The sequence below is a fragment of the Dipodomys merriami genome, unplaced genomic scaffold (genome assembly GCF_024711535.1).
Source record: "Dipodomys merriami isolate MVZ:Mamm:240054 unplaced genomic scaffold, mDipMer1.0.p SCAF_16, whole genome shotgun sequence".
Classification (NCBI taxonomy): Eukaryota; Metazoa; Chordata; class Mammalia; order Rodentia; family Heteromyidae; genus Dipodomys; species Dipodomys merriami.
The window spans coordinates 27146550-27171740 of NW_027202937.1; the positions used below are offsets into that span (position 1 = coordinate 27146550).

Consider the following 25191-nt stretch of genomic DNA (forward strand, 5'->3'; position numbering starts at 1 on the left):
ATGATAGAGCTGCTGTGAACATTTGTCCTTGTTCCTTAGGCCAAGGTAAATTTCCATAATTACTTTCTTGTGTACCACAGCAGATAGACTGGGGACCAGAGATAGTTTGCCTACTTATTTGTCTTGGCTGGGAGAATGGGAAAGAAAATAATTGTACTATAAAACTCTCACTGGATAGTCTAGATTACTCTGTGATACCATATCAGTTCCGATTCATCTCTTCTGAGTTGTCTGTTTCCAAGCGAATATTTTGCTAATTCCAATGCAAATTAAGTATATTGATTTACTTCCTTGACTACTCTTATTCCCCACAGAATGTTAGGCCTAGAAGATACCATGGAGTTTATCTCCCATTCTTTCTATTCGTTACTACTTCTCCCCCTCGCAGCACTTTAGACACAATGAAACCAAGAGCCAGAAATAGTTGGTAGGAAATTTATTTTGTGGTAAATTGGAATTTATTCTTATGTTTGTCTTATGCCAAACCCCACACTTTTAAACTCTAGGATATATAGCTTCCTTTTTAAATGAGAGAAGTAATTAAACAGGACAGTTTAGAACAATTTGTATCAAAGTATCCTATATACTGCATATAAATTCAGGAGAAACAAATTAAAACGCATTTAGAAGAACTTCAATCAAGCAATGTCTAATGACAACCATTGTGGCCAGCCCAGAAACAATTTAAGGATTTTCTAGTTTCTTTTGTTGGCTATAGTATAGATACTATAAATATGTATGTGTCCCTCTTTTGATGACTCATCTTAATGTTGACAAAAACAAACAACAGACAACAACAATAACAGCAACAACAAACCACAAGGTTCTTAACCTTATTTCTGTTGACCTACAATTATGACTATATTGGTACAGTAATGCTATTTATAAGATGGTTTAGATAGGACTTGTCTGGGAATGACAGAGAATCAGTGGACATAAGCATGTTATCCTGTAGTCACACAAGAACACTCGTATCTCCATGGCTTAGCACAACAAAAATTTGTTCTTCATCCATGCTGCATGTTCACTTCAGAGCAGAGGGAAACTTTGCTGTATGCATTCCCGTCTCAATCAAGGCTGGTTGAAGAACCACCCTCTGGAGTGTAGCTGGCCACCATGGCCAAAAAGAAGAAAGACAACTCTGGAGGATTTAGAGGCAATAATCTATGCTCTGGCTTAGAAGTGATGAATGCTAGATGATCCTTGCCTGGGTCATTGGGAATAGTGGCACTAGCCAAATGGTCCTCCAACCACAAAGTGACATGAGGTATATGCCAAACACAAGTATGGAAGATGAAGAAGTGAAGCTATTTGGTGAACAGAGCTAATGACATGAGGGCCACCGAGGAAGGAGAGGCACTGGGTTCTAACCACTGGACTTGTTCACACATAGGTTGGTTTACCTTAGGAATGGTCTGATACTCTCCTTAGCTTAGACTGCAGGTGGAGGATGAACAACTCTCTAGTATACTATACAACAGATTCCTTATAGAATAAGGGAGTGGTTATAACTCAGGTTTTCCATCTGTGTACATATCCCATTAGTTTCTTTCCTAGGTAATCTATATTCCTCAAAAAATTAAGAGATTGCCTTTTCTGTGGCCACTGGATAGTTGACACTTTTGATGTTATTGTTACTATTTCAGGTTCAAAGAGTTTTTAAATTTTATCTTAGTAAATTGTTATGAAATCTTGTCTGCCCTACCCCTAGCCCATGTCTGGGTCCCATTAGCACCTCTGCCTGGGAACCTGTGGATTAGAAATGATATCTCAAAGTTCTTATCTAAGCTGAAAACAAAAGTTATCAGTCATAATTAACCAGTCTTTGGAGAGGAAGAAGGATTTCCTGATGAAGAGAGTGTAATGAGATAATTGTAGATTGTTATATATGTATGTGTGTGGGGGGAGCAGGCACTTAAAATAATTGTGATGGTAAGAATTTTGACAATGCTTAATAAGTATACCTATGGAATATGTGTGTATTTAATTAGTGTTTAACAGGAAATAAAACTAGGAAGTTAGATTATGGTGGAGTCTGTTTTAGAGTCATGAACACAGGACTAAGGAATTTTAGTTTGTATGATTATAATATGATGTTAGTTAGGCAAGAAATGGCCTATTAAGCAACAAAAGAATAATCAGCTAATATTTGCAGAAAAGTTTTGTTCAGTGCCAAACATAAAGGACAATGTATAAAACCAAACTACAAAGCAAAGATGCTAGACAAAGAAATGAAAGTTAGATTTTTCATAAAATGAAGCCTACATTGGTAGGGACATGGAAGAGATTCTCTATGCATTGTATGATATTTTTACATTAAATTCAGGATTCTGTGATAAGGACATATGAATAGCTGACTGAGTAAATTCACTTGACAGCCAATAAAGAACCTTTCTGTTAAATGTCATCCTTTTTTTTTTTTTTGGTCAGTTGTGGGGCTTGAACTCTGGACTTGGGCTGTGTCACTCAGCTCTTCATCTCTAGGCTAGTGCTCTACCACTTGAGCCACAGCGCCACATCCAGTTTTCTAGTAGTTTATTGGAGGTAAGAGTCCCACAGATTTTCTTGCCCAGGCTGGCTATGAACTGCTATCCTCAGATCTCAGCCTCCTGAGTAGCTAGGATTAACAGGCCACCAGCACCAGGCTGTCATCCTTATTTTTAATATTTCCTTTCCATCTTTGATTTTCAACAGTTTTACTAAGAGATTCCTAGAGATGATTTTTTTTGTGTATTTTTGTTTTTGATCTTCTAGATTTTGTAGGTTGTATCATTAATTATTCCACAGGTCTTTCTTGTGCTGATCATTCTTTCTTTCTTTTGTTTTGCCTTTGTGTATCATTGAGATAATGTCTACTGATCTGTTGTAGAGTTCCTCTGTCCTTTTTCTGTTGGGTCCATTACTGCCGTACGCTCAACTCAGGTCATAATTTTTCAACTATTTGTTTCTTTTCTTTCTTTCTTTTTTTGGTTGACCATGAGGCTTGTACTTAGGGCCTAGGTGCTGTCCTTGAGCTTTTTCACTCAAGGCTAGTGCTATGCCACTTTGAGTCATAGTGCAACTTCTGGCTTTTTCTGAGTAGTTTGTTGGAGATAAGAGTCTCACAGACTTTCTTGCCAGAGGTTGCTTTGAACTGGGATCCTCCGATTTCAGCTTCCTGAGTAGCTGGCTGGGATTACAGGCATGAGCCACTGGCACTCTGCTCTTGTTTTTGTATTAAAATATATTGAAGTTCTATCTTGAAATATTTCAGACTTTGGTTGATCATTTCTCTCCTCTCCTCCAATTTCTTACTATAATTTATGGTGATTATTTAGAGTCTTTGTAATTTCTAGTATCTAAGTCATCCATAGGCCAGTTTCCATTGGTTGGCTTTCTTTTATCGGTGCATTAGTTTCCTCCTCCTATTAATGTCCCATTGTTAGCGTATCATGTGCTAGGCATTGTATGTAATTAAACCCTATCTCCCATCACAGACTGATCTCTCTGTTCCAGTCAGCAACTGAGCTAACCTAGGGCTGGATTATAGCTTTAGTTAGTTTGGTTTTTACTACTGCTTACATTATGAAAGACACCATCTCTGACCTGGGCTGGCGTCTAGGTAGCATCTCCCAATTGCTTTAGTGTTCTTAGAGCACTGGAAATCTCCTGACCTCTCAGGCTATGTCCAGTTGCTATCTTGAGGTTGAATACTTGGTAAATAAAGCTGAGCACTTCAAGTGGTGAGGACTTGCCTGTGCTTGGGCTCATGGGTTTTCACTAATCCATGGTAGGCTGGGATTGTTAAAAGGTCAGCCTTTTCTGCAAAGTCCTTTGTCCAGCAGCAGGTGTACTCCTTCACGGGTTCCCTGGAATTAAAGCTGGTAAACAAGGACTTGTCCCTCTCCGATATGTAGTTTTTGTTTTTGTTTTTGTTTTTGTTTTTTTATAAATTTGCTTTCCCAGTTACCATACCAATGATTTTTAAAAAGTGCACAGAGTTTTATAATTTTAGGTTTTTTCCTTATTAGGATGTTTGTATTAAACATCTCTATTACAATCAGAAGCAGGACTGTGGAGACATTCTGCTTAAAAAAATCACTTTACCATTTCTTTTCCCAATTATAAAACCAAAAATCACCACATAAACTCCACAAAGAATAGCAAATCAAACAATGTTTAGGAGTGTATATTTCTATTCTAGTTCATCATTTCCTCTGGATTGCTGTAATATAAAAATATCTGATGTCCAGGCAGAAAAGGTTGTGCTGTCTCTTTTGGTGCTCTATTCAACATTCAACTTTCAAAATTTGTATTTGCTTCTTGGATTTCCCATCTCATCTTTCACATGTACATTTTTAATATGGTAGATCAAATATGTCATCCTAATATGTGGTGAAATTCATCTCTGTGTTCTCTTTCCTTCCAAAAGCTTGTTTTTCATGGCACTTACAAAACTGGGATCTTATGACCTCCAATTACCAGAACTTTCATGATGAGATGGCATGGGTAGTTGATATTGACAAAGGAGGTGACTGAATCACTTATTTCTCCTGACATATTTTAAATTATAAATGACAAGTACTCATGGAAATGTCTCTTCATGGGATCATTGCAGAAAAGTTCCCATTGGTGCAAAGGACCTTCTCAGAGAGATGATTTTCAAAGAGCAGAAAAATGAGTTGTAATTTACATGTTGCTGGGCAAAGAGCTCTACTTCAACAGGAGAACTGGGAGTAAATTGCACTAAAATAGCAAAAAATAAACAAACCAAAAATCCTATAACAGATAACTGATTCGTATAAATTATTTGGCAATTACGGATTCTATTTTCCTTTTTAATCAGTATCCATGGCAGGGTTTCATCATGATTCTACACTATTCCTTTCGGGGGTATAGGGGTAGTGACATGTGACTCCATGTTGCAGGATAGATTGATGTGGAGTTCCTTTTGTGCAGTGTTGATGTTTGTAGGTAGTGCTGCATGGTGCTTGAAGGTAGTGTCTGGTAGCTTCAAATAATTTTTCGTAATGCACCAAAGAAGACTGATGTTTTCCAGGTTTAAAAATCTTTTTTCCCCCTTTTTTCTGGGCATCGGTGGCTTATGCCTGTAATTTTAACTACTCAGGAGGCTGACATCTGAGGATTGCAGTTCAAAGCCAGCCTAGGATGGAAGGTCTGTGATATTCTTATCTCCAATTAACCACTAGAAACTTGGAAGTTGAGTTGTAGCTCAAGTGGTAAAATGCTTGTCTTGAGAAAAAAATGTTCAGGGACAATGTTCAAGCTCTGAGTACAAGCCCTAGGATTGGAACAGAAAGAAAAGAAAAGAAAGGAAGAAAGAAAGAGAAGAACAAAAGAAGGAAGGAAGGAAGGAAAAAGAATTAAAATTTTTGACTTTGAATATGTTCTTTTAGTGAAAATATAGTATTAGCCAAGTCATCCTAGAGGTAGTTGAGATAAAGACTTAAGCCAAATAAATAAATAATGTACATTTCTAACATTATGAATATTTTCACATTCACAGTCTATGCTGGTTATTCTGTCAATTCTATGAGGAAAGATTCATCTCCGTTTTGGCTTTTAGTTTTGTGGTACTGAGGAAAAAGCCAGGGCTTTGAATATTCTAGGCAAGTGGTCCATCACTGAGCCACAGCCTTGGTACTATCTGTATTTTATTGATGAAGAAACTAGTCACTTCAAAGGAGGAGTGACTTATCCAAGACCATGACAAAATTAGTAGTAGAACTGCCAGTGCTATTTTTCTGAAAAAGACCAAATTAGTACAAGGAAGGTCCTAGTTTTCACTTTCACTTTTTGCCTGGCTAAAGTTAGATGGACTTCTTGCTAATAGACTCATTGCAATTTTATTTAAATTTAAATTTTTGAGAATGCCCAGGTTTGAACTCTGGGAATTGGACTTGTCAAGGGGGTGATTGACAATTTTGTTTTTTAAAAAAAATTTAATACATATTTATTCTAAATGTATAGTAATATATTAAAAATAGATTAAATTATAAAGAGATTACTTTATAAAACTTACAATTAAGACAGTGGTTGATTATGGAATACGTTGTATTAGACAACTTATTTTATACTGAAGCAGAATAGAACATGATAGAGTCTCATTATCAGCAAATTCCAACACAATACAAATTTGTAAATCACAAGATAATCACCAATATATGAATCACAAGATAAATGTGAAACAAATTAAACCAATGATTAACCCGGAAAAATTGTATAGTTACAAGTACATTCTAAAATCATCTTCAATATAAATTTTAAAACTGCAAGTTAATATAGCATTGAAATTCCATTTATTTCATGTGTCCAGGGACTTAAACCAAGGGCCTAGGTGCTATCCCTGAGCTTTTGTGCTCAAGGCTAGTTCTCTACCACTTGAGCCACAGCTCCACTTCAGCTTTTTCTTGGTGAATTGGAGATAACAGTCTCACAGACGTTCCCAAACATGTTTCTGACTCCATTTCCCCTCCTTCTCTTTCTCCTTATTTAGCTTTCATTCTCTTATTACGAATGCCACTCATGACCAGCTAGCCAAATGAAAAGTACGGCTTGATTAAGGATCTCTTTTGTCAGTAATTTGTGCCTAATGTTTTTAGCTTTCCCATGGGCTGTTGTAGAAAATGCTAAATCTGGTTTAAATGAAACCTGATCCCGTTAATGGTTTAATAGCAGCTGCCACAGGGTTGTAGCATTCTTCAACAGATGCCTCTGTTTCATTTTGTTTCTGAATGAGGTCTTCAGTTATTTATATACATCATATACACACACAGCAGAGTAATATATTGCAGCAACAGTTTGAGACAAATCTCTATATCTCTCCATTTAAAAGTGCAACAAAAATTTAAGATTTAAGACTATAATCTTCAGTATCTCCGTCTGAAAACTTGAGTGATTGGAAAATTTGAGTGATTGGAAAACTCGAGTGATTGGAAAACTTGAGTGATTGGCTGGACAATCTTGTCATGTCATCTGTCTGTATATTGATTGCAATTTGTTTAACTCTGACAAATCGTTTATGGACTGTCATGTCAACTGAAATAAACAGAACGGCCACAGACTGAGACTCTACTAATTGGGACCTGGTAATAATAACTAGATTTATCATTATGAGTGGGATTCAATTTTTTGGAGTGTGATAGTTTCTTCCACTCAAAGAATTTATTCTTTGCCAGGCATCTGGGCAGTTCACCTGGTGATACAAAGATGAAGGATAAACAAATGAAATAATGACAAATGGAAAGCAGAAATAGCTATATAGTTGTCTTAGTCTGCTTTTTGATGCTATAACAAAATGCTTGACACATGGGAATTTAAAAAGAATAGTAAACTCATTAGTAAACGCACTGTGCTCTAGTCTGGGAAGTTAAAGAGCATTGTCCCTGTAGCTGGTAGGAGCTTATTTTTTTTTTGACAAAAGGGAATCACATGGTGAGAAAGAGCAGATATGCTACCTCAAGTCTTCTTTCTATAAAGCCACTAATTTCCTCCTGGGATTTTCATCTGCATGTAATTCTAATGACCTTCCAAAGGCTCCACTTTTAAATATTATTCAGATATAATTAGGGGATAAAGTATCCAGCTTAGTAAATTTTACATGTTAACCCTAGGAACAATAGTATCAGCTCAAGCAAAGAGGAATGGAAGTACAGAATGCCAAGTTAGTTAACCCACTGTAAGCTTGATTTCTAAAGCGTATGGAGTATAGAATCATCTATCCAGTCTAACATGGGCCTTGTTATTTGTGCCCTACTTTCTTGGTAGTTAGGTTGCTCAGTTATATTTGGGCTGCAACAGTTGTTTGTGTAAATTCACCCTATGATGGATTTGGGGTGTACAATGGGAGTACAAAGCAGTGTATTATTTAACTCTAGCAGGGAAAAGGAACCTTTTCCCTGCCAGGGCCAAATGGATATTTATAACATGATTCATAGGTCATACAGAATGATCACAATAGGCAAATGGCTGAGAGTAGTGAATGAGAAGCATTTGTGTCTGTCCCATTACTTGTCAAATGATTTCAAGGGCTTTGTGTAGTCTGAAGGAGGGACTGGATCTTCCTCATGCTGGATACATGTCACATGATAGTTTTCCTGAGCATTCAATCTCCCTTTGTCTTGTATATCCTCTAGGTACTCCCTGGAACGAGAGATGTGAAACCTGGCCTGGCTTTTTTGTTTGAATTCTTTCTCCCTTGGTAGGCTGGGCAATCTTCCCTTTATGGGATAATAACTTCCATGTAGTGGAGGGAAAATTCAAGTGTCCTCTTCTCTGAGGAACTTATAACCGAACACTGAACAGCTTCAGGAAGATTGAAGATTTGATTTGCCAGGACTTGGACCACTGGCTCTGTAAACTCTATTTTCAGGTTGGTAGTATGATTTTGCAAGTGGAACAGAATTTAAATTTTTTTCCCCCAAAGCTGTTTCTTTCTAGCCTTTAGCTGCATCTCATGCAATTGAATTTTTTTGGTAAGTAAAACTTCATAAAGCATTGAAAGTAATTACATTATGGCTCATGTCTGCAATCCTAACTACTCAGAAGGGTGAGATCTGAGGAAGGATTGAAGGCAGCCAAGACAGATGAATTTGAGAGATTTTTGTCTCTCATTAGTCAACAAAAAAGAGGGAAAATTATGCAAGCCAGGTAGCTGGTAACTGATTCCCAAGAAGTGTTTATTGTCAGTTCCTCCTATTTGTGAGCAATTTGTTTCTTGTGTCTGGATTATTTTTGGAACCACTTTATTACTAAAATTTTCCACACAGAAAAGAGTTTAAAAATTGCCAAGTAATCACTTATTTACTTATCACAAGAGTCAACAATATCATTTTTTAACTTGAAATATTTTTCCATAGAAATATAAATACTAAATAGCTATTTGTTAATAGTATTTTAGCCGGAATATTAGGCAAACTTTTATGATGAAAGGAAAAATTAAAAAAAATTATAAATTAGGCAGGCACTGAGGGCTCACACCTGTAATCTTAGCTTCTCAGCAGAGACCTGGAGGGTCCTGGAGGAACATAGCTGAGACCTCAAGGATCATAATTCAAAGACAGTTTAGGCAGGAATGTCCTTGAGATGCCATATCCAAATCAGCAAAAAGTCATGCTAGAGGCATGGCTCAAGTGGTAGAGTAACTTGAGCAAGTTTGGGGCCCTGAATTCAAGCTCTAGTACTGACTATATATATATATATATGTATATTGTATATATACATATATATATATATAGAGAGAGAGAGAGAGAGAGAGAGAGAAATAGATATAAACACATATATACATGTGAATTCATATACACATATGTATATGTATATATGTATGTGTATACATATATATCATACATAAATGCAAGTAAGGTGTATAAAGCATAGATATGTATACCAAATATATGTACAAATGTATATATTTACTTATATATGTGTATGCAAGCTATATGTTTATAACTATATATAAACAAAATCCTCATAAATTTATAGAGCACATAACAATACCTGAAGTGCTTATCTAAATTGATAAATACATAGAAATCATTCTTTGTAACATAATCAAACCAATGCCTCTAAAGTCTGAAAAACTGACTTCATTATTGATTGACCTTTCCAATGTTCTCAGAAAGTTCACTATGTATGTATGTGTGCATGTGTATAACATTGCCAACAGTTTCAGTAATAGATTTATCTCTTAATAGGTAATTGAACTTCCTTTACATGTGGATGATCAGCAAAAGCTTGAAACCATCCTCAGCTTCCCTCTGAATTTCCAGAATGTGGTGTAGCAGAAGCAGAGGGAGAAAAATTCAATATGGCTGATACGTCTGGGCCCTCAAAGAAAGAAATGGAGAATAACATTTGTGCAGCAGTGGATGATGGAGCCCAATCTGCCTCTTCTCAGGGTTGGTGACTCGTTTAAAAAGACTAAGTCCATTCCAGATTTCTGCTGTCTTCCTAGTTGGGGCAAGTACATTTGAAGTGCCCTACTTGAGTGCCCTACTTGCTCTTGCTATTATGGGCTCTACTTTCAGTCCATAATTTTAATTCAATGCAAAATTTAAGTGGTTTTGTACTCTTAATAGAAAATTAAGTTATGATCACATCCAACCAATATCTGTGCTTTTTGGTATTTTGAATATAGCCTGTCTTCACTTTGACTCCATTTTTACTTCTGAAGTGAATCATTAGTAATTCATTTATAATTTGGTTTTCTTGGGCAGTGAATGTTCAAAAAATATATTTCTCCCTCTGCTTTTGGTAGACAATTAATTTAGATATAAGAGTCTAGTATTAAAAAAATTTCTCCATCTTTTTTGCACGTATGTCAGATCAGAAATTGATATTAAGTAGGCAGCCACTGGCTGATATGTTCCAATTTCAACTTTGGAAAGATAGCTCTAGTAGGTTTTAGGAGAATTTTAGGTGAGGAGAGAATGTCTGAAAACAAGAGAGTTAAAAATGTTGAGAGCCGGGCACCGGTGGCTCACGCCTGAAATCCTAGCTACTCAGAAGGCTGAGGTCTGAGGATGGAAGTTCAAAGCCGCAATACAGTCTATGAGACTCTTATCTCCCAAACCTGAAGTGGTGCTGTGGCTCAAGTGGTAGAGGGCTAACCTTGAGCTGAAGATCTCAAGGACAACACCCAGGCCCAGAGTTCAAGCCCCACAACAGGCATTAAAAAAAAAAAAAGATTGAGTCCAAAGTAGGATGGGGGACTCAGAGCAGTGACAAAGCTCAAGAAAGTGTAAATTTATGAAGTACTCAAGATGAAATAGAATGGATACAAAATAAATGAGTTGTTTATAACTTTTAAATTCTATGAATAGCATTTCAAGTTGTGTTATATTAAATAAAACTACATATGAATTTTTTTCAGGAGGTAGTATTAGAATTTGAACTCAAGACCTCCCATTTGCTTGGCTTGCTTTAGCTGGTGCTCTAGCACTTGAGCCATGGCTTTCTGCTGATCATCTTAGAGATTTTTCTTTCCAAACAATGTTCAGGAGAACATCAAGGACATAAATATGAAACTCAGACGAGGAAGTGGGCATTGTGGAGGAAGGATAGACCCACTAATAAAGCATGAACATAAAGATTCTAGCTGAAATCATTGAGATGTTGAGCTCTACTAGGAAGGTATGTCGAGCAAAGATAGTTCCAGGCTGAGGGCTCAGATCCCGGCAATAGCATAGATTCAGGAGCAGAATGTTGAATGCCTGCCATCATGGCCAGACTCACAACTCACACCATTTCACTTCCAGTGTGACCTCTACCTCCCTGTTTTGTTCTGTCTGGCCAACAAAGGGCTTCATAGAGGGAGAAACATATTTCTGAAATTGTGAATGGAGTTTTACAACTCCCTGGGAGTTTATGCCTTACAATGCTGAATATAACTTTACCTATTGTCAGGCTAAATTCCTAGAGTCTCTGCTTCTCTATGGGATAGGTCCATAGCAGAATGTTGAATATAGCAATCCCACTTTTGGGCATTTACCCAAATGTTTACAAACAAGACCACACTAAAGCTACCAGCACAACTATGTTTATTGCAGCATTATTTACCATAGCTAAGATATGGAACCAACCCAGATGCCCCTCAGTAGATGAATGCATCAAGAAAATGTGGTATATATACACAATGGAATTCTATGCCTCCATCAGAAAGAATGACATTGCCCCATTTGTTAGGAAATGGAAAGACTTGGAAAAAATTATATTAAGTGAAGTAAGCCAAGCCCAAAGAAACATAGGTCCCATGATTTCCCTTAGTTGCAATATCTAGTATATGTCTGAGTCAAGCAGAAATGGTCAGATAAGGTGATGTTAGGAAAATGAACCCTAAGATATGTATTTTAAATGTTTTTTTTCTTTCATGCATTTGTTTCTAACGCAATTATAATATTATTTCTTTGTTGCTTTGTATGTCCCTCCCCCACAGTATAACCCCTGCTTTCACTGTATTTGATGTCGGTATAATTTGTGGAGGGGAAGGGGAAAAACAAGTCGTTTAAATAAGGATACAGGTGGACCTGTTGCAACAATGAGAAGTACAAGTTGTCATGTCAAAAACGAACTTTACAACTTGGGGGGGGAGGATTGGGTGAGGGGGGGGAGGATGGGAAGGGATGGGAAGGGTAAACAAAGGAGGAGGCTACAATCCTTGATAAGAAATGTACTCACTATCTTGTCCATGTAATTGTAACCCTTCTGTACAGTATTTTCACAATTAAAAAAATATGAGAATTGATAAAATTCTGTTTGCCTTTTGCCTCTAAGGTATGGAATGGGATTTTTTCACCCCATTTTTAAGGAAACAGCTTCTTGGGAACCAAAACAGAAACTTCGCATTACACATTCACTTTCATAATCTCTACATTTGATAGCCAGTAATCAGTTAAAAATATAAACATGAGGTTTTTTTTTTCATTTTTGGGTCTTTATTTTCTTTCTTATTTGTTCTGTATGTTAATTTGTATGTCTTTGAGAGTATAAGGGCAGGCACAGAAATGAAGGAACAAAGGGTGAACAAATCAGCAGTGGTACTCACTGGTCTCTATGTTGAAAATGAACTGTACAATTTGTAGGTGGGGACAGGAGAGAAAAACTGGGAGAAAACTAGGGACAAAAAGAAATGCACTGTTTACCTGACTTACATAACTGTAGCCCTCTGTACATCATCTTCATAATAACCATAAGAAATTTAAAAAAAGGTAGTTTGTGTATTCCTTAAAACCCCCTTCATTCTGTGATGTCTTACGCTATCTAGGGAACTTATAGAGAGCCTTTAGCAAGAAGACCCCAACTGGATGTGATCAGATGTCTCAGCCTCACACCTGTAAATACAAGGTTTTTGTATTCATAGATTACCCAGGCTCAGAAATTCAATTATACCCATAAAAAATGGAACGAGACACTGGCCATCTAAGATATAGAAGAGGAAGAATAAGTCTCTAAAACTTTTCTCTGATGGGTGATGCTCATACTCCTACGAGACATTAAGCAATAAATATAAATGGAGTGCTTATGGTTTCATTCAAGTCAAAGGATAAAAAGACTGTCACTTATTTTTGTTTTAATATCAAGTTTAAAAGTCAACTGTAAACTTGCTAGGTGAGATACTGTAAAATATGTGCATTTGTAAAGTCAATTTATTTTGGTCATCTACTTTTTCTTAGTGTTTCTGGCTTAAGCATGGAGCTAAAAATCTTATTTTAGACTTTTTAACTTTTGAGAAAGTGAACTTCCGATATTTCAGTGTTTCTGACATCTTAACCTAGTTCTAGGATACTGAGTGAAAGATTAGAAGCAATTACTCTTAAACCATTTTTACCAGATCATTTTTTTTTTGTTTTCTAGATTCTCCTCAGGGTACATGGCTATATTTCCCTACCTCTACTGCGTTGTGCTATGAACTTAATTTTGAAGGGTGCCCCTAGTTTACCTCAAAGGAGAACAAGTGGTCCCCCAGGAAACGTGAGTACCTCTGCATTCAGTATGAGAATGTTCATTGCAAGGGAAGCATCTTTTATGCTTTAGAAACGTGTTTCTGGAAGACATGATTGCTCTTCTGCTCTGCCCTGAGCTCAGAGACTGATTGAAACCTAGCAGTCAAAGACCGTAGAGGTACCTAATTATGCCACTATTCAGAACAGATTTATACAAAACACAAGATCAAAAGCTCTTCGAATGCATGCCTTCACTACCGCTTGTCTTTGCTTATTTTTCTTGGAAGCTCCTAAGTATGTTATTAGCAGTTAATATCCCCCTTGGGTTTGTTTTCTAATATATCAGGGCTGGGGTACAGTATGCTGTTTCTGCCACTGATACGTTGCTAAGAGATTTAATAATGGGTAAACACACACAACATGTGGTAATTCATTTCAAATTAAAAGTTTATTAAACTCTGGCTTGATGACTTTCTGGCTATTTACAATTAAAGAAGCAAACCTTAGGGAAGGGATGACCACGTGGTGTGTTCATGGCTGCAACGATTCTTTCTAAAAAATGTGTTTATGATCTTCCACAAGCTGTCTTCCATTGATAGGTGCCATATGTAATCTGTCAAATCTACTACTGTCCCCAAGTTATAAAAAAGTGACTTTAATATGCACTTCAAGCAACACACTTATAGCGTGCACATGCAAACCCTTTGTCTGTCTGTCTCTCTCTGCCTTTCTCTGTCTCTGTCTTGGTCTCTCTTTCTCTCTGTCTGACTGTCTGTCTGTCTGCCTGTCTCTCTTTCTCTCTCTCTCTCACACACACATACACACACACTCCCAGGAGGATTCTAAATTTAACCCCACAGTTGATGTTTGAAGTGGTGATCAATCTTGCAAAACAGGCAGATATTTAAAAGCCAAAAATATTTATAAAAGGCCTAAATAAAAAATCCTATGATGAACTTCTGTGGTTATTATCGCCTTTTAAATTATTTTACTTTTTAGGAGACAGGTAGGGAAATATTTATTATGCTTCACAATTTGTTTTGCTTCTGACTACATTATAGAATAGTCTGAAAAGGCCTATGTCTTTCTTTCTTTTTTCTTTCTTTTTTTTTCTTCTGCTTATGTGGTACTGAGGAATCGAACCCAGGGCCTCATGCATGCAAGGCAAGTACTCTACCACTGAGCCACCTTCCCAGCCCCCCTATGTCTTTCTTGATCCCTTTCTTTCTTCCTTCCTTCCTTCCTTTCTTCCTTCCTTCCTTCCGTTTTTCCCTTTCTTTCTTTCTCCTCCTCCTCCTCTTCTTTCCTTTCTTTTTTGGTGTGGATACTAGGGTTTCAACTCAAAGCTATCCCTTAGCTTTTGTGCTCAAGGCTGGTGCTGTACCACTTGAGCAATATCTCCATCTTTGGCTTTTGTTAGTGGTTTATAGGAGAGAAGAGTCTTATGGATTTTCCTGCCCAGATGGCTTCAAGCTATGCTTCTCCTGAGTAGCTAAGATTATAGGAGTAAACTACCAGTGCTTGGCTTTATGCTGCTGCTGCTGCTTCCTCCTCCTCTTCTTCCTCCTCCTCCTCCTCCTCCTCCTCCTCCTCCTCCTCCTCCTCCTCCTCCTCCTTCTTCTTCTTCCTCTTCCTCTTCCTCTCCTCCTCCTCCTCCTCCTCCTCCTCCTCCTCCTCCTCCTCCTCTTCCTCCTCCTCCTCCTCCTCCTCCTCCTCCACCTCCTCTTCCTCCTTCTTCTCCTCCTTTTCCTCCTCTTCCTTCTTTTTTATTTTTTTTTGAGCCAGTCTTAGGGCATGAATTCAAGGCCTGGGCACTATCCTTGATACTAGGTATTTTTTTGCTCAAGGCTTGTGCTCTACCACTTGAGCCACAGTTCCACTTCTGGCTTTTTGGTGGTTAATTGGAGATCTTAGTCTCATAGACCTCCTGCCCTAGGTAGCTACAAGCTGTCATTCTCAGATCTCAGTATCCTGAGGAGTTAGGATTATAGGAGTAAACCACCAGTGCCCAGCCAAGCTCTATGTATATTTTACAATACAAAATTCAGTTCAAGAGAATTTTTATCACGCAACCACAATGAACCAACCACACTGCTATATACTCTGTAATTATAATTCAGAATAACCTCTCATATCTGACCTCCATGGTCTCACTGAGCCTAGCCTACTCCTCTAGATTTGCATATGTCCCAAACTTCAGCAGGAGATGGACAGAGCCTCCAGCACTGTTGCCATACAGAGCCAGCAAGCTTTTTTTAGAGACAATTCAAATATGAAGAAGAGCAAAGCATATGCAATTGGCTTAATGACAAAGATTCAATTGTCAGGTGGGGAACAATGTGAGAAATGTTGTCAGGGATGAGATTTGTTCCCTAACCTGGTCATTTCATGGTGGAAACTGATGGATTATACTTTAGAAGTAAGTAGTTTTTAAGAGTGTAGGTGAAGCAAAGGTTTCTTTTTTTCTCTTTTCTCTATTCTTTTCCCTCAATCTTTCCCTCCCTCCCTCCCTCCCTCTTTCCCTCCCTCCCTCCCTCCTTCCTTCCTTCCTTCCTTCCTTCCTTCCTTCCTTCCTTCCTTGCTTTCTTCTTCTCCTCCTCCTCCTCTTCCTCCTCCTCTGCCCCCTTCTCCTTCTGCTCCTTCTCCTTCTCCTCCTTCTCCTTCTTCCTCATCTTCTTCCTCCTCCTCCTCCTTCTTCTTCGTCTTCTTCTTCCTCCTCTTCCTTTTCATCCTCCTCTTCCTTCTTCTCTTTATGAAAGTTTGCTCATCAATTCTGATAATTAATATCTACTAGCAGAGGAAACAAAGAATCATTTTTTATTATAAATAATTCTGGTCTTAGGATGGTTTTAAATTATGGTTTTTCATGGATAGCATGGAAGCAATACGAATTCAGTAGAAGTCTTCCTTTGAATGGTGAATTTGGATCTTTTCCCAAGATATCATAAGAGAGTGCTAGACTCTCTCATGATTCTGGGCAGTGGCTAGGGACCACGTGAGGAATTCAGTCCTAAAGGGAAACCACATTCTACAATGTACTGTCTCGCCAAGCTCAGAGGTGAGGTTAGGTCAATAATATACATTTTCAACTTGGAATATGTTTCACTGTGGCTAATTTTATCAGGGTGTATCCTCCTCATAAATCCAGGGCATCTGCACTGCATTGAGTGCTGAATACTGTACATGGAAAGCAATTCAGGGGTTGCAGCCTTCCAGTATAAAAGCAGACCACCTCAATTTAGCTAGAATAAAAAGTGTTTGTCATCATCAAAACCAACCAAAATGAGACTACATTATATGCCAAGTCTACTTCTACTTAGTATAAGCTTGCCTATATCTACAGTTCAATAAACTTAATAATGCATTGCTTTTCAACCTTGTGTACATATTAGAGTTTTCTTTGGAGGAGATTTTAACCAATACTGGTGCTTGTCCTCTCCTCAAGATGAAAGGAATCAAATTCTCTGGCATCAGGGACCAAAACCTCAGTATGGTGATAAAAGTCTTTCTGGCGATTTGGAGTTGAGAACACGGATATGAAGCTGTTGATTACTCTGGTTTTCTTTAGTTCTTTAAAACAGAGCACAATGATTTCCACCTTTGAATAATGGTTCCTTCCATCCCATCTGGGAGTTTTATCTATTCACATATTAAAGGACAGCAGGATGGTTTCCATTTGGGGTAATTATAGGTAGAGTAGCTATTAATATTAATCTATGTGGTTTTGTTTGTAAGTATAATATTTATTTGTATTGACTATATATTTAAAAGTGCAATTGTTGGATTGTTTAACTTAAGAACGTATGTCACAATTCATTTATGTTTTCTTCAGAAAGTTTTCATTTGCATTTAGTTTGCTGGACCATTTGAAGCAAGTTATGAATGAGATACAAAGTTAAAGTTGCTATTTTTGGCCTTTGTTTTTTTGTATGTATGTTAACTTTGTCTAGCATTATTTGCTAAGAGGTCTGCCTTTGCATCCTGGTCAAGACCTACATTTGGTACTCTACTTTTGTTCACATGTAAATATTTTGTAATAGAAATGGAAATCATAACATTGATTGACCAACTTGTTCATTATTGAAGAACACAAAATTTAGTTTTATCATCTCCCCTGTTGAGCACAATGACTCATATTCTTTTATGTGATCAAAGTTTGTCAAATTTTCAAATTCTTGGGACAACTCCTTTTGTTTTTTGAGACCAGATCTTGCTATGCCAAGGCTACTCTAAACTAATGACCTTCCTGTCATTACACAGGTGTATAACGTCATTCTTAGCCTTTTCTCAGAAATTATTAATTATCTCCAATCATAAGTATAGATAGATAAACACAAATATACAGATAGTCATATATAAGTACATTTAAATACATATATATGTACATAAGCATATACATATCCATACATATAAATGATTTTTTCAGCCAATTGCTAGCTTGTTCTTGTGGAAGAATAATGAGTCCAGTGCACAGTAGTTTGTTTTTTAAAAATTGGATCTGAGTTTATAATCTGGCTTCCTAAATAACTGTGTTATGGAAAGCAGTAGTTGCTTTCAGATAATTATTAAGGAATGAGTACTTGTATAAAATATATCTGTGAGTTTAAGGTTTTGGAATGACTATGTCAAAAGCAGTATTGTTAAAGCTGTGAGGTGGACTGTATACTTCATAGCATTTATTCTCTAGGATTTTTTTGATTTTCAAATGGCATACATGGATCTGAGTCCTTCAACTGAGTGCAAAATTGAGCCTCAGGGAAACCACAGTATGTTTCAAAGTGATTAATCTGCATAAATGCTAATTACCTGCATTTTTAAAAGCTTTTATTTAGGATATGGAAATACATAAAAATATTTAAGTTACTGAAAAGTTTCAAAGTACTTTAAAGTATTTAAATCTTTTTTTGCCAACATCTATCGGTAAGAAAACCCTCCCTCCCTTTCTTCCTTTCTTCCTCCTTCCCTCCCTCCCTCCCTCTTTCTTCCCTCTCTTTCTTGCTCCCTCCCTCTTCCTCCCTTCTCCTTCCTTTTCTCCTTTCTTCCTCCTCCCTCTTCCTCCCTTCTCTCCTTTCTTCCTCCTCCCTCTCTCCTTCCCTCCCTCCTTCCTTCCTTCCTTTTATTTTTATTGTTATTATAAAATTGATATACAGAGAGGTTACAGTTACAAAAATCAGGGAATGAGTAATGAATACAATTCTGTTTGAACCACATCTCTCCTTCTTTCGCTCTCTTCCCATCTTTCTCTCCCATCCCTACCCACAAGATATCCACAGTGTCTAGTGACTATCTCTGTCAACATTAACTTCTTAGATTGAGGCTTAGCTGGACAGATTTCACAGGGATGTGAATTGGAGATGCCGTATGTAGCAGACCATGAATGGGTTTCTTTAAGATGAGTATTTGTAATGAGTTTTCATCTTTGGCTTGCTTTCACAATCCCTTACCTTCATCATGGTTCATTATAACTGTGGTGTTTTTGTTGTTGTTTGATCTAGTTCCATCCCAGTCATTTTTGAAAACTGCTGGAATTGAAAGAGCTTTAACCAGTCCCGAAGGTCCTTAATTGTAAATTAGTTGTGACAGGACTATGATGCCGAGTTCTGCCTGGGTCTGTGGTGATGGCGGCTGACAGCCCCTCACTGCTTCAGGAGCTAGGCAACATGTGGAAGGAATTGTTCTTTTCCATTTCACAGCTTGTCATTTCCTCTGCAGGGCAGCCTGTGACCCCTCAGAGAGATCCTGACACCCGTAAGGGAAGTGTTCCCACCAATGTAAAGGAAGTGGAGAAGCAGTCTAATGTTGGGAAAGGAGGGAGGAGGGTGTGTCAGAAAGATCTGGGGGACAGAGACAAGATGGTTTTTAAAAACGTTTCCAGCAGGTTGAAGTCTTTACTGCCTTGCTCCCTTTCAAGAAGGAAGACTTGTGGATCTGTTTATTTGGGAGGGTTTAGAATGTTTTGAAGCTACATTTTAAATCTCTCTCTCTCTCTTTCTCTCTCTCTCTCTCTCTCTCAATGGAAGTAGCAATAATGATGGATGTATATCACATGTGAATGATCCAAATAAAGGTTGAAGGAAAGGTATAAACACATGAAGTTTGGGGCCCCATTTCAGTATGTTGTTGTGTGAGGTGTTGCTAATTATAAGGTTGTATAGAGCAGGTCAATTGCATCAGATTCCATTCAAGTTTGCAAACTATTTAATACCTTCAGCATTTTAAATCTGGTCTCATATATTCTTCCCAATATTGCAGTAAGAACATACAAGGAGTGATGGGTTTCACTACCATTCCACTGTATTGACACGCTCTATTGGATGGACGTAGATCATTTCAAAATGTCTCAGCTTACCAGGATTTCAGCAAACACCAAGGAAGTCAGTTGTGAAGGTGTGGTCGTGCATCGTTGCTTAGTGACAGGCTCATTCTGGGATGCATTGTTAAGCAATTCTGTCATTGTGAGAAGCCTATAGTAAACTTACCCAACACTGCACCATCTCTGCGCAGCTTACCCTGGACTCTAGGTTGTAGCCACCATCCTGTGTGCCACCATCATTGATGGAAGGGTTGGATTGTGGTGTATGGCCTTACTTCTTCTGCCTTTTGAAATATTTGGAAGTAATTTTCAGGGTATGTATTTCTCTTTATAGAAGGGTGAGTAAAGACTGACATTCTTGGGCTGGGAAGGTGGCTCAGTGGTAGAGCGCTTGCCTTGCATGCCAGAGGCCCTGGGTTCGATTCCTCAGCACCACATAAGCAAAAAGAAAAAAGCCGGAAGTGGCGCTGTGACTCAAGTGGTAGAGTGCTAGCCTTGAGCTGAAGAGCTGAGGGACAGCACCCAGGCCCAGAGTTCAGGCCCCACGACCGGACCACCCCCCCCAAAAAAAAAAAAAAAGACTGACATTCTCCTCCAATTTATCAACCCTGTTTCCTGGATGTGTGTGTGTGTGTGTGTGTGTGTGTGTGTGTGTGTGTGTGTGTGTGTGTGTGTGTGTGTTTCTTAAGGTATTGTTCTACATGCCCTAACTAATGCAGACGTGTTCTATCTATCTATCTATCTATCTATCTATCTATCTATCTATCTATCTATCTATCTATCTATCTATCTATCTATCCACCCATCTATCTGTATATATTGGACCAACATTCCTAGAAATTATTAATTCCTAGAATTATTAATGAAAATCATCCCATTTGCCTTTGGCCAATTTCTCATATTTTAGACTGTGGCTGCTCAATGCCTCCGAATGAGACAAATGTCCTTGCAAAATGACAGCGCAAAAGAGGATATTGATGATGAACCCTAGTTCTTCACTGAATATGACCTACTGCAATTGGCCTAATGGGTTAAGAACATTAGGCACTTCTTGTTAGTACTGACAGCAGAGGTTTGGGTGGGAGGGCTCCTGTGGAACTAAGAGAAGGCACACTTAGTTTTTCACTATTTAATCTGGACATTCTTACAAGGGCCCGTAGGTAAAAACACAGCCTGGGTAAGCTGGAAATAAGGAATTGCAAGTATTAAGTATATTCTGGTCTGTTTATTTTTAGCTAAGATATTAATTGTGATGAGGGCAACCATGACTGGTGAAATTTATTTCAAGACATGAAAAGTAGTAGTCTATCTGACTTATCTTGACACCTGCTACCATTTCTGTCGATGCGTTTTATTATAGGCCCTTTCTGCAAGTTCAGCATGTCTCAGTACTATCCTTTTCAAATTGAAGAAGTTACAAGTGGGAGTGGAAAATAAATCAGATTTTGAAACTGTAAAAGAATCAGTGGGCTTGGTTACCCTACACATAAAGCTAGTTTTGAGCAGTTGAGTAGGACTGAGTTTTCCCACTTCAAATCAAATCTATAAACATACCTTTGAATTGGTCACTATGAAGATGGTTGAAATAAAAATGGACAGAAAGGGATGGCCTTTTTAAAAAAATTCTATTTCTATCTTTTTTTTTTATTGTGAGAATACTGTACAGAGGAGTTACAATTACATGGGCAAGATAATGAGTACATTTCTTATCAAGCATTGCTGCCTCCTCTTTGTTTCCCCTTCCCATCCCTTCCCATACTCCCCCCATCCCCCCACCCCCCCCCAAAGTTGTAAAGTTAGTTTTTCCACATAACGACTTGTATATCTCATTGTTGCAATGGGTCCACCTGTATCCCTAGTTAAACGATTTGTTTTTTCCTTTCCCCTCCACAAATTATACCAACATCAAATACAGTGAAAGCAGGGGTTATACCATAGGGGAGGAATATACAAAGCAACAAAGAAATCATCTTATAAATATGTTAGAAACAATTACATGAAAGGAAAAAAACCCAGAAAAACATTTGAATACTTATCTTGGGTGAACCCCAACATCAACCTATCTGACCTTTTCTGCTTGACTCAGACATATACTAGTTATTACAAATAAGGGAAACCATGGGACCTATGTTTCTTTGCGCCTGGCTTACTTCACCTAATATACTTTTTTCCAAGTCTTTCCATTTCCTTACAAATGGGGCAATGTCATTCTTTCTGATGGAGGCATAGAATTCCATTGTGTATATATACCACATTTTCTTGATCCATTCATCTACTGAGGGGCATCTGGGTTGGTTCCATATCTTAGCTATGGTAAATAATGTTGCAATAAAAATAGTTGTGCTGGTAGCTTTAGTGTGGTCTTGTTTGTGATCATTTGGGTAAATGCCCAAAAGTGGGATTGCTGGGTCATAGGGGAGCTCTATGTGAAGTCTTTTGAGGAACCTCCATACTGCTTTCCAAAGTGGTTGAACAAGTTTACACTCCCACCAACAATGAAGTAATGTTCCCTTCTGTCCACATCCCCTCCAGCATCTGTTGTTATTAGATTTCTTGATTATAGCCATTCTAACTGGGGTGAGGTGTATCTCAATGTTGTTTTGATTTGCATTTCTTTTATGGCTAGAGAGGTTGAGCATTTCTTCATGTGTCTATTGGAGGGATGGCCTTTTTTATCCACAGTAATTCTATGTATGCCATTAGATGAATCATAAAAAGTAGGCAATAAGAAATACACATTTGGAAATTTAAAAAAGATCTTGTGTCAAATAATTAAGTTTGGCATCCTTTGGCACATTTTTAAAAAGTCTCTCTTGAAATTATAACAATTTTCTGAGACAAATTGGTCTGCTCTGAATGCTGATTCTGGACCTGATGCTTATGAGCCATGCATGCTTTGTAAGATTGGTACATGGCAGTTTTTGAAAAATTTATTTTAAGGAACACCAAAAAGTTTGACTTACCTTCTGGTGAAGCCATAGCTTTCTTTGGGTAAGATTATTTGCTTCTTATATGCAAAAAAACATTGAACTCAATCTCATCAGAATCTTGAACATTTAGAACTTTGTAAGTTTGAAATCTTAGTGAACAAAACAATATCTGGCACTACACCTGATGTGCTTATATAATATAACACAAAATAAATAAGTATATAAAAAATCTAACAGTAGTCTGGGAGATACTGCTCCTGCAATATGTTAAAAGGAATACTGTATGCTGTAAAAGCAAATTTAGTGAAGAAGCACAGAATACCGGAGAACCACAGATTTCTGCTTTCATTTCACTCAGCCTTTCTCTCCGATCAGACTCATTACTTTACCTGCAGATCTCCAATCAGACTCATTACTTTACCTGCAGATAGGATGGGTGATTGTCATCACCTCAAGTTTATCTTCATCAGCACAGAAGTGATACTAATTATACACATACACACATATACATACACAGAATCCACATGTGTGCATGTAGGTAAAATTTCCCAAAGTTAAGCACTTAAAATGTATAGTCATTCTCTTAAATTTTCTGCACTGCATGTTGGGTTCCTAGGTGGTTATGATATGTTGGTAGGTGGGAATATTGAGCCTCACTGGGATTAAGTCCCTGAGCACAGTGACTCTGGGCTCAGCTGAATAGAGCTGACCAGGTAGTCTGGGAGGCTTTTCACAGTGCTGGTACTTCATCTTTCTGACTAACCAAGCCCCGGAAGCCAATTTTATTTAGATGTTACTGTCTTCTCTGTCTCCTTGGGCTGAGCAGTGACAAGGCTTTATCTGACTAAGATAAGGTTGCAGGACTCTCTCTTCCTTTGAGGGAGCTTTTGGCTGCCAATGCATGAAATCCCAATAGTTTAGACCAGTGGGTTACAGATCTAGGAGTTTTGCAACTGAGACATGTTTCAATTTCTTTCTTGTCATTTTTGCTGGGAACAGCACACAGCTCTGTGAGATGACTTGCTCATCTAATGTGAGTGAGGTAGCTATTGGCAACAAAGTTGAGCAGTGAGTTATGGATCCCATGAAAAGGCATTTGAAGTTTGCTGTAGAGAGGAAGTGGACATTCTGAAAGAGTGAATGAAAGCATTAATGGAGTACTAGTATAGTAGTAGTAGTAGTAGTAGAAGAAGGAGGAGGACAAGGAAGAGGAGGAGGAGAAGGAAGAAGAGGAGGAGGAGGAGGAGGAAAGAAATAGTATTGGAAATAATAAAGCAATAATAGTAGGAAAATATACTGTTGAAGACATTGGCCAGTCCTGAAGTCTAGTTTCAGGTCCAACTGTAGATTGGCTTTTCTGCTGCTGCCTACCACATGGTTCCTGGCTCGGCCAGCATTCCAGGGCGTAAAATCAATTGCATAGCCTCCTGTGCTTCAGAGAACTGGCTGGTGCTCTCTGAACTGAACAGATCAAGAAGACATGTGCTCGGGAGAATCTGCCCTCATAGTCACCTATCTTATTGCTCACTGCAGAAGAGACTGACACATGCTATCATCTGCTATTGCCAGTGTTAAACACTCATACACTTTGGTCCTAAAGAAGTTTACTAGTTGGGTGAATTAAAGGCTAATCAGAGATTTAGCATGGATGTGCCTGTGGAGCTTAGCAGATATCTGAGGATTGGATTCATGGATATTGAGGAGTTGTGTACCTTTCTATCCCTTCCTGCTGCCCACTTGACTTCCAAGAGTTCTCTCTCTTGCTGGCACTTAGTGCCCCATGGGGCTAGAATGCTTGGGTTATAGAGAGATCAAGATAAAAACTGCTGTATGGTCAGTATGCTAGGGCATATGTGCCATGCTGATGTTTATTGTCTCCTAGCTTATGTTCTTCATTCCTCTCTTCCACTTTACTTACCCTTTTTCTACAACACTTACACACATTTTAGGATTATATCTTCATTCATTTATTGTTTTAGAATGTATCTCTGTGTAAGTTCCCTGGTGGTTGCTTTAGGTATAGCAATCTAGTTATGTGGTACAAAGCTTTGTGGTCAAACAAGCTTCATACTTGACAGTAGCCCCTAAGATTTTATCCTCTGAGGACATCATAGATGATTTACTTTGGGCTCATTATGATGTACTCATGGCAACAAAATCACTTACCTAGTGATTTCTTGCAACATGTCACCATTAAGTTACCCACATCTGTAGACACATGTGATGTCACAGTTTCCTGGAACCAACCTTTTACCACTTTGAGTCAGTTGTGAACACCTTATTCCCATCCCAGTCCCTTTATCTTACTACTTTTAATGATCATTTTTTCAAGTCACATATGGTGTTATAAACTGTGTTGATATATGATCTCTAAATATGATCTCTAAAACCCGTGGAAGGAAAAATAAGATATTGTATATATTGTTTTAATTTTTTTCTTTTTTCTTTTTCTTTTTCTTTCACATGCTCCCCGAGTCCTTCATTTACTGTATCTTTTTGTAAAAGGTAG

At 37.9% G+C, this 25191-nt stretch overlaps 1 pseudogene; it reads left to right on the forward strand.

The window, feature by feature from the left end:
- LOC138827711 (uncharacterized) overlaps positions 1-25191 on the forward strand; it is a 276436-nt pseudogene that overhangs the window by 89709 nt on the left and 161536 nt on the right.